The sequence below is a fragment of the Hirundo rustica genome, chromosome 2, assembly GCF_015227805.2.
Source record: "Hirundo rustica isolate bHirRus1 chromosome 2, bHirRus1.pri.v3, whole genome shotgun sequence".
In the NCBI taxonomy this organism is placed as follows: Eukaryota; Metazoa; Chordata; class Aves; order Passeriformes; family Hirundinidae; genus Hirundo; species Hirundo rustica.
In genome coordinates, this window is record NC_053451.1 from 109,551,482 (window position 1) to 109,564,602 (window position 13,121).

Here is a 13,121-nt window from a genome sequence, read left to right on the forward strand (position 1 = left end):
AGGGACAGGAAATTAAGGATAAGCTGTAGAAAGGATGTATGCCTTCACTTGTACTTGTGTAAATAAAGAACTTGCATCTCTTCATGTATTCCAGTGTATATCAGAAAAAATGTACTCCTTTGAAGATAACAGAGTTAAACAGAATAGAAGTAGGTAAGAAAACCAGGTCAGAGAAAATTAACAATTAGAGGAAAACTATTTACAAGGCAGCAAAGCATGTGGTGGTAGATTCTGAGGAAAGGAGCTTGTAAGCAGTGGGACACACCCTCCACACAGGAGGTGTCTCAGGGCTAGGTTCTGCCCACCTGTTGTTCAGAAAGGGCCTTAAGAGATTTAAGTAGATGAGGAGGGGTTTTTTCATAATCATATAATTCCGAAAGTATTTTTAAGGTTTGTTTGTGGTGATCAGTGTTTATTACTTCAGTAAAGTGAGTGGGGAAAAAAATGAAGTATTGCCAGCCTTCAATACTAAAAAAGCATTAGTCAGAAAATGCATTAAATTGTCCTTGGATTATTCGGGGGAGAGATATCATATTTCTTTGTCCATATTCCCATTTTCAGTTCCCTCTGGTTGCCCCTGGTGTGTGCCAACTCTCTCAAACTTCCAGTGATGCAATTTTGGCTCCCACCACAGGGGCTCTTGCTGGAAAACCTGTCTGAGATCAAATTGCAGGCTGGGTTACACCAGCTAGTGAGGAGAGCCTGTAGTTTCTCCTCCAATATTTCCATTCTGTTTAGTACCCTGTTATCTCCCACTGCCAAGTTTTTCCCAGGCTATCAGCTAGATTATCCCAGTCCCACAGGAATGCAGACATTTGGTAATTCGTGTCTGTGTCCTGATGTCTTGGTTTCTCGGCCTCTGTCTCTGCTTTTTAAGCTGACTTGTTTTTGGCACTCTGGTGCTTTGGGGAAGGTGGCAGTTTCCACACGCCTTCCCCTCCCCCACAACATGCACAGCATTACAGAATTTAAAATGGGACTCATGCAATTCTCAACAGCTGATCCAGAGCCTCCCATACATTCTGTCTGTCTTTAAAACCCATGTGGGGAGATGGTATAGCTGCTTCCTTCTTCTTATTCCAGCTTGTCTTCTGTCTGTTCCTGAGGCCAAAATGGAGGGAAGATAATTTAACCTCATTTTGGCCAAGTTGTGATCACAGTTCTTCCATAACTGCAATGTAGAAGGAACACAATCAGGACAGAGACAAAAATTTCATGACTGACACTTGTGACTCCAGACTGCCTGTATCAGTAGCCAAAAATCTCATTACTGTGATTTGTCAACAAAGAGAACACTATCTTATATGAATATATGCTTATATTCAGCATTTAAGAATGTGTTCTTAAATGCTGACTCTGTTCTACTTTGTTTTAGTGACCCAGCAAATCTGTATGCAGAACTTCAGTGCTAGAAGTCTTAACAGATTTGATCATGTTTACGAGCAGGCGTAGCCCCTTAGTGTTCAGTACCTCACGTTTTGGGGTTAAGTAAAAATTCTGCATCCCAGTTCTGCTAACACTACCTACACATATATCTACACACACACTTATGTGTGTTTGCAGCACCACTGTTGGTTGAGTTTAGAGTCTCCAGCAAGAATTCCCTGCTTTTCCTGCATTACAATTATCATTCTACTTAAGGGTCTTGCTTCCCCGCAAACAGGAATCTCGTTTGAGACAGATCTGGTCTCCAGGAAGCTAATCTAATCACAAAACTTTCTGAAGTATTTAAACTCCTGAAGTCCAAATCAAGGTAAGACACTAGAGCAACATATATTACATTCTTTTGATGAAGTTATTCCATCATGTTAGTCAGGGGAAAAAAAAAAAAAAAAGTTTTATATATCTCTTTCCCAGAAGAGTTATTCTATTCATGAAGAGGGTTTTCAATCGAGGCCCCTAAATGTCACAGTAAATGTCTTCATCACGCAACAACCAAACAGTGATGAGATTGGTTTGTGACACTGTCTAATCACGTAGAATCCCTGCATCTAAAATTCTCCCTGATTTCAGCAACAGTACCTGTGTGTTTTAAGCTCAGATGCAGAGGAGAATTAGATCACACTGGTGCCTGTAGCACTGTAAAACCTGCATTCAATAATCTCTGTGAATTTTGAAATATGTCACTTTAAGCCTCAGTGGAAGCTGCCATTCCCAAAACTTAGTAACGTATTCCATGCTTAAAAGAAGAAGAGAAAAAACCCCACAGAACAAGTAGCAAGAGTAATTGGTGGGTTTTGATAGTGAATATTTGACATGTAACTTTTAAAGTCATTCTCTGGGATGCATAGGGGTGTGTGTATATATGTTCATGTAGAATGTACACTGTTTGTTGCTTAAGGATGAAGAGAATATGGTCAGGAAGAATGATGCTAAACAAGAACTGGCAAGTCTTGCTAGTCAATTCTTGTCCCAGAAAACAAGTTTCACTCAGTTTATAGTCACCACAGAAAATCTTACACTGTTTCTAATGTATGCTATTGGAATTATGTGTTCAGATTTTTATAGCTGAGGCTGATTAATTAAAATACTAGGGAGGCCTTCAGTTAGAAATTACAATTTAGGATGAACAATATATTTTAATGGGTAAGTAGCTATTATTGAAAGACCATTTCAGCAAATTATTGACCTAATGACAGACTCTCAAACATGATCAGAGTCTGAGGTTGGATGTTCTGAGTGATAGATTATCTTTAAAGGCATCTGTATGCTTAGATTCCACTTAAATATACTGAACTTTTTTTGGATGCATGTTAAAAGACAGACATGTTGCTAGTCATGTTGAGGCAGCTGCTTATTGTCAACTACAAGCTGAAACAAGCTTGTTCAAAATTAGACTTTATCCACAATTTTCATTAATATAAACAATCTAATAAATATTAAAATAGACCAAATGATTATATGGGAAGATGTCCCAAGTTGCAAGGTCAGTAATCATATTCCTTGGCAAGAAAGGTCTAAAACTTTAGGAGAAAATTAAACATTCTGGATTAAAATCTTTTTTTAATCATACAAGACCATGCACGCCTTTTCCAGGGGGTCATAGTACATGCTGGCTCTGCCAGGCCGTTTGTGATGCATCAGAAATATTTCTATAGCTTGATTAATCTAGGTGGGGGAGCTGTTTGTAAAAGTCTACCAAAACACCGTCCTCTCGGAAAAAAATAAGTGATTTATCTTAACCACAGTGAATGACCCCTCATATATTAAAACCGGTTTTCTTGGCTATGTAGGATTTTGATTCTCATATTATCTTTTAATTATTCTATAAATCAAAATGAATAAACAGTCAGAAAAGTATATAAAAGCTTTCCTTGTGATAATTTATGCTTTAAAATGATGGCTTTGAAGCAAAGAGGAAGTATGACTGTGCTACCGACTTCATCTGCCCTTACTAATTTATGGCAACTCCCTCAGCTAACAAGAATCACATGGTGTATATGGCAAATGAGCCTCTACTGGTATTGAAAATAAAGAGGTAATTTATTTCCATCTTTCAGAAGTGCTATTCAAAACTGCATATAGGCTTTTGTCACAGCTGATTAAAAAGCTTGGGTTTCATCTGAGAATTAGTTTTATAATCTATTCAAGCAAAACTGAAAGTCAGCACTCTAAATACACTGAAAAACCTGAAAGCTTATTTGCTGATAAGTACTTGCTAAACTGGTGACCTGCTTACCTCCTGGGAACAGAAATCTTGTCATGGGCTTCCTCACGTGTTTGTAATGGATCATGTTATGCCTTTTTTCTGACTTTTTTTTTTTTTTTTTTTTTTTTTTTTTTTTTTTTTTGTGCTACAATCTTTGTAAAATGGAAGATTTATTAGAAAGCTTTACATATAAAGCGGTGCTGTGAAATATTTGCTTTAGATTTGATTTTTGGTGTACTTAATTCTGGAGAAAAATGCATGTTGAATCTTTAATAAAAAGGCCTTTAAGTAACTGAAACTAAATAAAAATAAATGCCAAAAGGAATTATTTATTGCACAATGATGTATCCTGTATTAAAGCCCTTCTATTAAAAAGTTACAAAATAACCTCTCAGTTACATCACTCATAACCATATTTACAAAGGCAATCAGCAGTGCCTCATGCATAGACTTAAGCACTCTGTGAAGTAATGCCTAATTACATTTTCATAGCTATCATTAGGCATCTTTTGGCTTATACTGTCATGTGCAGTAAATGCTTAAATGATTTGGTCCCTATCCTCAAAGATATTTTGACATCTAATTCTCATTTCTAATTTATAAAAGTTAGGGACCATTAGGGGCCTTTTCCCAAAGCCAAAGTATTTGAAATTTTGTCTCTTGGAAGAGTATTCAGAATTTTGTCTGTGTTGGAAACTTGTGAGCAAAATTAGATTGTCACAGCAATCTGGATCCAATGCTGCTGTGCCTATGTCCTCAGTAAAACAGTCTATTTAATTTTTTGTGTGTGTTTTTCACCAAATCTTTTTGCTATTTCTATTAGTATCATAGTCGATTATAAACAATCTGCTATAAATATATCTACACTTGGACAAAACTGCCCATCATATGCAAGGAATATTCAATCCATGAATTAAGTGGTTTAGTTCCAGAGACACCTCATCATTATCCAAAATAAAATGTCTCTAAACTCAAGGAAAGTTTTCTTCTCCCATATTCTATTCTTCTCAACATCGCTGTAGTAGTTATTTAAAACAACTTTTTAATTTTATTTTCTCCTTTTGTGTGTGCATTGTATAGAAGGTGTGCACTTCCTGTAATAAATATTCCTGATTCCCCTAAAAGTTTCTGAAAAAGGTCTAATATGTTAGTGTGAGCTGTATTTGATCTAACTTTAATCATGTCCTTCATGGTTGTTTGGGCACGTGTGCTGGGGCTACCATTTACAGAGGAAGAGTTAAAGAATAGATAACTATGTGTGTGGCATATGCATGATTATATTCATAGGTTATGGTTTGGTCTTTATGCCTAGAAGAATGCTTTTCCTTCTGTCAAAAAAACCAAAAAACAAACGAACAAAAAAAACCCACAAACAAACAAACAAACAAACAAAAAAAACCAAACAAAAAAACCCAAAAAAACCAAAAACAAACACAAACAAACAAACAAAACAAAACAAAACAAACCCACACCAACCACAAGAGCTGTTTCACTCTCCATTTTCCTAGTCTTGCATAGGTGTAAATTCTGTTTAATTTTAGGAACATGAGTAGAGGTAGAAAAAATATGCAGACAATAATCCTGTAATTGACTTAATAATTAAGTTAGACAACAAATATTTGAACACAAATAAAATTACAAAATCTTGCTCTGAGTAACATACACCTCAAGCAGAAAATTCAAAGGCATTTATCAAAATGACCCAGCCTAAGTAGAGAACCAATGACTAAATAAATTGGTAAAAGCATGGAAAAAACAAGCCAGTGATCAAGTACTTCTGCTTCACCTTGCTGGTGAAATAGCACTTAGTTTACTTTTATAAGCACTACTGTCTAAGAAAAAAATGTCATTCTAAAGAGCAGATGTTAAGGAACTTGAGCCTTTGGGACTTAGGAAACTGTTGTTAAAGGAGCAAAAATCTTGGAGTGGTGTAAAGACTATTGGGTAACTTGGATGCGCTGCAGCTTGAGAATGGGGCAAAACACAAGTATGGGATTTTCTGAAATGGTTAAACCCCTGGAAAGCAGAAAGAGTGGAGAAGCTCTACTATTCTGGTTGTTAAAACTGTAATTGCCAGCTCAGGTTTGCATGAATTTACAGAGGCCTTTTTAATGTGAGGTTAATTAGCAAGGCTTTTCGAAGTCTTTTCACATCCCTGTACAAGTCTAGCACAGCCCAGGAGCAGCTGGTATTTTTTTACCAGCACATTGTTGTTCACATGTCTGTGTGCCATCAGTGTGCAGTCACAGTTCAATTACAGCCAGTCGTGTTTGCATGTTACTGAGGCACACTGTAATGAGAACTAATGGACTCTCACATTGCCTCTCCCAACAAATCCAAGGACCACCATGAACCTCTGGAGGCTAAATACCTCCCTCTTTTAAGACTAGTCTTGGAGCAAAGCTCCGCTGGGTTTTTTGCCATCAAGTTCTTTTCTTTGGAGAAAGTCAGATTTCATCTTCCTGAACCGATTGCCAGGGATTATCCGCAAGTGTTAAATTCACATTGAAAATATTTGCATCAAACTCATATTTTTGAAAGACATTTTGTCAAGGGCTGTTTAATTATTGTCATCCTCAAGTGTATCTACAGACTGATCTGTCAGCTGTGAGGCAACTGCTCTGATAAATCATCATGTTTGTAGAGGAATTTCCACCAAAATGTTTTAAATAATTGCTGTTGGATTGAAGGGTTAATCACGAAAAAAGATCGGAGAAGTTGGAAAGAAGCATTTGAATCTTTTCTCTCCACAGAAACAAAGGAAAAACACAGTAAGAGGCCATTCTTCTCTTGTGAAATTCTTCAATTACCTGCAGAGTTAAAAGGAAGCATTTAGTCAGATCTGTTCATGATTAAAATATATTAGCAAGTCTGAACAACTTATAAATTAATTCAACAATGGGGTTTTTTCTGCTCTGAAATGGTGTAGACAGTGCTTTGCTCTTTCAGATATTTGTAAAGAAGACATGTGCCCAACACATTGAATCCAAATTCTTGTAGTCGAAATATTGAAGGAAACCCGGTTAGAGATGTATCTCTGCAGAGCACTGAGGTGTCTGCCAGCACACTTAATGTGCACAGTCAGAAATCACCTAATGTATGAATCACCCAGCATGGCCACGGCCCTTTAACACTTCAGGGCTCATTTCATACGCTTGGTTGACTATTGTTACACATCTCAGGGTGCAGCAAGAGCAGGGCAGCTTCCCAGGGGCCGGGAGGGTGGGCACTCCCCACGGGAGTGGCAGAGCAGGGCTGGGCAGCCCAGGTCACACACACTGTCCCAGCCCAGGGCAGCTGCGAGTTCCAGGAGGGGCAGTCCTGGGCACTGGGCACCTGCCTGGATTTGTGGATGTCTGGGGCTGGGATGTGAGTGGCAGCACCCCTGGCTGGGGAGGACAGAACTGTGGGGAGTTGGAGGCTGGTCCTTCTGCTGGGGTGCTGGAGCAGGGGCTGGCGGCCCCAGGGTGGTGGGGGCCTGTTGGATCTTTATTTCCAAATAACGGGACAGGACTGCTGGGAGATGTTCCTCGAGCTCTATTGCAACATCCGCCTCAGCTCAGGGTGAGACACGAAAGATGGCAACAGCTCACATCTTGCCAACAGCAGCCAAAATTCTCTGTGTTACAAGGCCTTTTAAAAGTTTTCCAATGAATAGCAAATTGTTCAGAGTTTACAGGCGTCTGCACAAACCAAACATTAAAACTACATGTATACCTTATATCTAACAATAGGTCTTTGTTTCGTGTTTCCTATTGCTCAGAAACTTTTTATACTCTCCTATAAACAAAGCACAGAGCCTCATTATTAAACTTTTCTATTATCTTACTTAACATCTTTTTCTACTTGCTAATGTCTAACTCTACACAGCACAAAAACACAGTCTTATTGCTCCATGTCCTTGTGTCTTTTTGACTCTAGGCCTTACATCCACACTGCTATGCTTTTTTATGCTTTCTGCTTTTTCCCACCTGTCCCCAATTGTCAGCAGGTGGAGGAGCCCTGGAGGGGGCTGGACAGGGCAGACAGGGCTGGGGGTGTCACACGAGGCTGGGTGACAGCACCTAAGTGGCAGACCCTGTTAAAGGTGTTTTGTATCAAGATGACACAGGTGGTATTGTACAGTTACAGACGAAGCTGCAGAGAAAATCTAACGTGGTCATCTCCCAGGGGTGACCAAAGGACAGGGATCAGCAGCACACAACCAGGATTGTACCCAGGCTGTGCCCAGCCTTTCCCTGCCCTCTCCCAGCCGCTGCAGCTGCAGTGTGGCTGTAGCCTGCCCAGGGAGCAGCTTGTCCAACATGATCTTGGAGCTAGCACCACAAACAAGGATCCCTGTTCCACCAGAAGGCTTCAAGCTAAAGTCATGTGAGGCTGAGCTGCTGCCAGATACATAATGCACATGCAAGTGCAAGCAGATATTCAAACAAAGAGCAATGAGCATTTTGGGGAATGTATAACCAATCTTCCATCAAGCATACATAAGTTTGCCTTTCAAACAGAAAGTAAAATAAAATAGCTTATTTCCATCCATTGTCCCTCTACAATGAGGTAAACACAGAATGTGTGTGTTCAGCAGGAGTAAGATGATCTCACAATACATATATATCCTAATATTCTTCATTCTTGCTACTTATTTTTGTTAGAAATGAAGAAGTGTTCATGGAACTGGAAATAAAAATTACTCTGAACGTCTTGCTTTTTTACACAAAAAAGACTGATACTAAACCACCATTGTGCCAAGTTAGCTCATGGCAGCGTCTGCTGAAAAGCTAGGAAACAACAGTCCAAAGAAGAGTCCCGGCAAGTATTTTGTAATTGTTCCTTAATATACAGATGTTTTTCTGTTTACTCATTAATAAAATAAGCAAGAACAGAGACATGGATGCTGCATGTATAACTAGGAAGTGGTGGCAGACAAACATCACTTGGGCAGCATCCAGCAGTTTTACTTCCCTCCCAGGATGGTAATGTGGTTCTGTTGGACATATTTATCTTTTTTGTGTTCTGTAGTTCAGACTGTCAGCTGCAACTCATGTTTTTCATCATTATGACTGCAAAAACAATACTCACCATAGGAATGGTTGGTGAAAATAGTTATTAGTACAAAGACATCACTCTTTCCAGTGTTAATTTACACCATTTAAGTACAACTGGGCCAAGGAGAACAAAAAATCCAGCAGTCAATGCAACTTCTAGAACAACTGCAAGAGTTCTCTTTTCCACTTGAAAGTACCATTCATTCCATTCTTCATCTGATACCCTTTTGCTTTGACCTGCTATATTGCAGCAGTTTTATGTATTTCTGGTGAGGGAAACAGCAGCTAGGTTCTCACTCTATAACTGTTTTTATGGATGGAATCAGCATTAGCAAATACAGAATCCAACTGTATTTCGTGGATTAATTAAAAGAGCAGACTGCTAATGGAAAGACTGGCTGAGAAAGAGTGTAAGCCACACTGAGCAGGGCTCATAGTAACTCCATATTTATGAGGTGACTATCTCCCTACTACATCTCTGCTCACTGCCACCCCGGCTCTGATTGTCTCTGAAATCAGCTCTGCTATCAGATAATCATGTGATTTGATTTGCTTTAGCTTTTTGAGAACAGTGTTCTCAAATAGTTCCATGCTGAAAACCCCACAGTTCATACTTACTACTAATACCCATCCTACACATACACTTAGTGTATTAGTTGCTTTAAATTAAGGGAAGTGCCTAAAACAAGTATATGAAAAAAACTAATCTTTGCAGGATACATCCCAGTGCAATGACAAAACGAAAAAGAGACAAAGAAACATAGAAACAGAGGAAAAAACCCCAAACCTACTATGAATTTGTTTATATATTACTTTATTGAGTTATTGGCATTTCAATTTGTTAGATTTCATTTGATTCTAAAATTTTACCCTGAACTGTGCTAAAAAGTGCAATTCTCTTATTTCTTGGAATGGAAAATTTTAAATGTATTGACATGAAAGCACTGTTGTGGCATTCCCAAAGTGTTTTTTTTAAGTACCATTCAGATGTAGTTCATAGTGACAAAACATTGCAATAAAATATACCAAAATAAATTCTTTAGCAATACCATATGAAATATTTTGATGTTATTGGGATGAAAAGGGAAACTTTCAAATACAAAAGTAAAAAGAAATTGTTCTGAAACTCATAAGATACTAAAATCTCCTTCAACAAAGCATTTTCATTCACAAAACCCAGTATTTTTTGTCAGAAAATTGTTCTCTTGCCTTTTTTCCTTGCTTCTTCATATTTTTTTGTTTTTCAACAAGTCCTAGGGATTACTCACTTAAAAAAAAAAAAAAAAAAAAAAAAAAAAAAAAAAAAAAAAAAAGAGAGAGAGAGTAAAGAAAATCCTGCATGTGGGCCCAAAGATAATACAGCTTTGTAGTTAGTGTCTCTTTCCAAGGAATATAAATAAAAGCATACAAAGCTCTCTCAGCCTCTTTGTGCTCCATGCGTTCACAGATTCACCCTTTGCTCTTTTTCTGGCCCATATTCTCTCTACCCCAGGTTTATTCTTAACCAAACAAATGGCAGTGACAGACGTCATCACACAGACCACTTGATCTGCTATGCCAGGATGGGCACCGGGCATCTTCACTTCTGTCACTCTCAAATTATTAAATGTGCGTCCAGGTCCATGAAATGAAAAGAATTATAATGAAAAGCAGATATTTCACAGGTCAAATTAGTTCAATGTAGTTGTGCAAAGTTGTAACAATTGGGGATCTACCCAAACAGAAGGGAATTAAACAGGGTCTAAAATCTTTCTACTGTTGTTATGCCCTTCCCTTTTTCCCTGTAAAAGGAAGGATGAAAGCTATCTAGATATTAGAAATGAAAACTGCCGTAACAGATGTGTTATTTTATTTTTCAGAACTGTGTTGCATTCTGCTGTTCCTCCAGACAGTCTTTATCCATACAAGTTGCAGCGCTGAGTGGAATGCAACTCCTGCTAGGATGGGGGTGACTTGTGTTGGTGGCTTCGCACAGGCTGCGATGCAGAGCTGGAGCAGGATGGAACCCTCAGCTCTCGAGTCACCTTTCAGTGCCCACACTGCCCTGGGCACAAGGGAGGGGCTGATCTGATGTGAAGTGCTTTGCAGAGAGTTTGTCTGACTGATGTCCATGCTTTGCCACTGAAGTCTAGGAAAACTGTCCGAACGTGCATACAGAAGCTGTTTTATTTCAGCTTTGTAACACAAAATAATTTTAATTGAATTAAGATGAAAGGGCAAAAAGACAATAATATTAATTTTTGAGAAATGAAGTGCATTGGCAAAGTTTTTAACATATCAACTCACATTTTTCTTGATTCTAAAACATTCTGCTCAATAGTTGAAATAATTAAGGAAAGACTTATTGTTTCCTGTCCTCCATGGCAGAATGAGAATTGTTGCTGCAAGGTATCTTTTTTCATTATCAAAACAAGAGCAATGCAAACGACATTTGTATAAAATGACAGTACTTCAATAATAAGTTTGCCATTTTACGTATAAATTCATCCAGAAGGCAGAAATTCTATAAGAAGAAAGTCAATATTTCTCCATATGTAGATCTCCCTTAAAACTATCCATACTTTTCACAGGCCTGGAACAGTGCCTGCATTTTGTAACCAGATCCTTTAGAGCTGGTGCAGCCCCAGAGCACATTGCCCCTTCTCACAGTGAATTGACTGGAAAACGCAGCAGGCAGAAAAGTCTGGGTTCTTCTCTGACTTATTTTGTACCTGCCACAGCCATGTAACATTCACAGCTGTAACAAGGGTATTGGAATATGTATATAAAATGTAGGCACATTATTTTTATAATAGAACTCTTAATTTTTACAGTCTGATTTTTGCTCCAGTCCTGCAGTGAATGTTGAGTAGGTGGAGTCATCTGGCCAGGTGTAATCAACAGGGATGGGAAGGAAGACAGAGCTGCATCAAAATGCAGCTTTTTAGGTCCTTTGCTATTTTTGGTTGACCTCATTAGAATTTCTGCCTTACTCATTAAGGCTCTGCTTCAGCAAAGCATGTAAGGCCATAGTTACAACAAACACCCATCTGAATGAATAAATTATATTATAGTTAAATATATGGGTGTTTTTAGCACTTTATTTTTCTAATTAAAATTAAAAAAAATGTCACAGAGGAAAATGCAGTTATGTAATACCCCATTATTTTGCACAGCTCAGACAATAAACTTAATCTTATCTCATATGCTAAATAACTTGGAGAAGTTCTTAGTCAACACACCTTAAAATTTGAGGGTAATGCTTATTACAGATGCATAAAGCTCTGTACTAATGAATAAACATTCATTTTACATCACTTACTTTAAATTCATGTAATTCTTTATCCATTGTGCCTATGCATGTAGGGAATTTAAAGTTTAGCTGATTTGGAATTATTCATTAGAAACAGAAAGGAGGAAAGAGAAGAGGGAGGTACATATTTTTTGTACTGAGTTAGTTCAAGTATAACTTGAAGAACTTAATTTCCAGTTTAGAAGAATAGCATTTGCACTGGAAAAAACTATAGCATGTTTAGTACTGTAGTGGGGTTTAGGAACAAACTTATAAGGAAGCAATAAAGGTATTTTCTGGTGAGATTTATTCTGTAGAAGTAATGAAGAGCATAATTACTGGGCACAAACAGGAACATTTTTGCGCTTCCTTCAAGGCTCAGAACTAATCTACATTGGACAGCTACAGTCTGTTATTGCTAACCTGAAAAAAAGGACAGAGCTTGACTTCAGCCTCTCACAAGTGAAAAATTAATAGTGATGCTAAGAATGTAGGCATGATCTTAGTGGCTCAGAACTTGATACAACTTTGCAGCATCTTCCAGCAGCATGTCTCCAGCAATCACCAGTAATCAGTTTCTAGATGGGAGTCTTTAGAAACGGAGCAAACACCCTTGCACCAGTCCAACAATCCCTGCCTTGTGCACATGCAAAGGTAGAGTTTAGATAATGGGTTTTTATGTATTTTTAAGAGGTCTTTATCTTACAGCAGTCTAGTCTCATTTTGAAGCTGTCTGTGGGGGTCTTCACATCTTCCCGTGACAATGAACTCCTCTGTATATCCTCATTTGTTTGCTCGGCATCTCCACATCAGAGTTCCCATAGCTCTTGAATTCTGAGGAACAACCATCAGTTCCCTCTCTACCTTCTGTTTTACTCATGATTTTATAGTTCTGTCAAAAGCTCCCTGCAGTGTCTCTTCTCTGAGCTGAGGAGTTCTTGTCTGTCTAATCCTTCCTTTGGGAGTTGCTCTGTAAATTTTTTCGTCATTATTTCTCTTCTCCGTACTTCTGTAATGTCCTTGCGGCGGCAGGGAGACAGATTTCCCAGCAATACCCAGGATTCATGTACGTGAAGTGCCATTGCATTTTCAGTTTTGTTCTATAGTTTTTTGCAATAACTCATAACCATCCCATTTTTTCTGTTGACTATCGTTGACT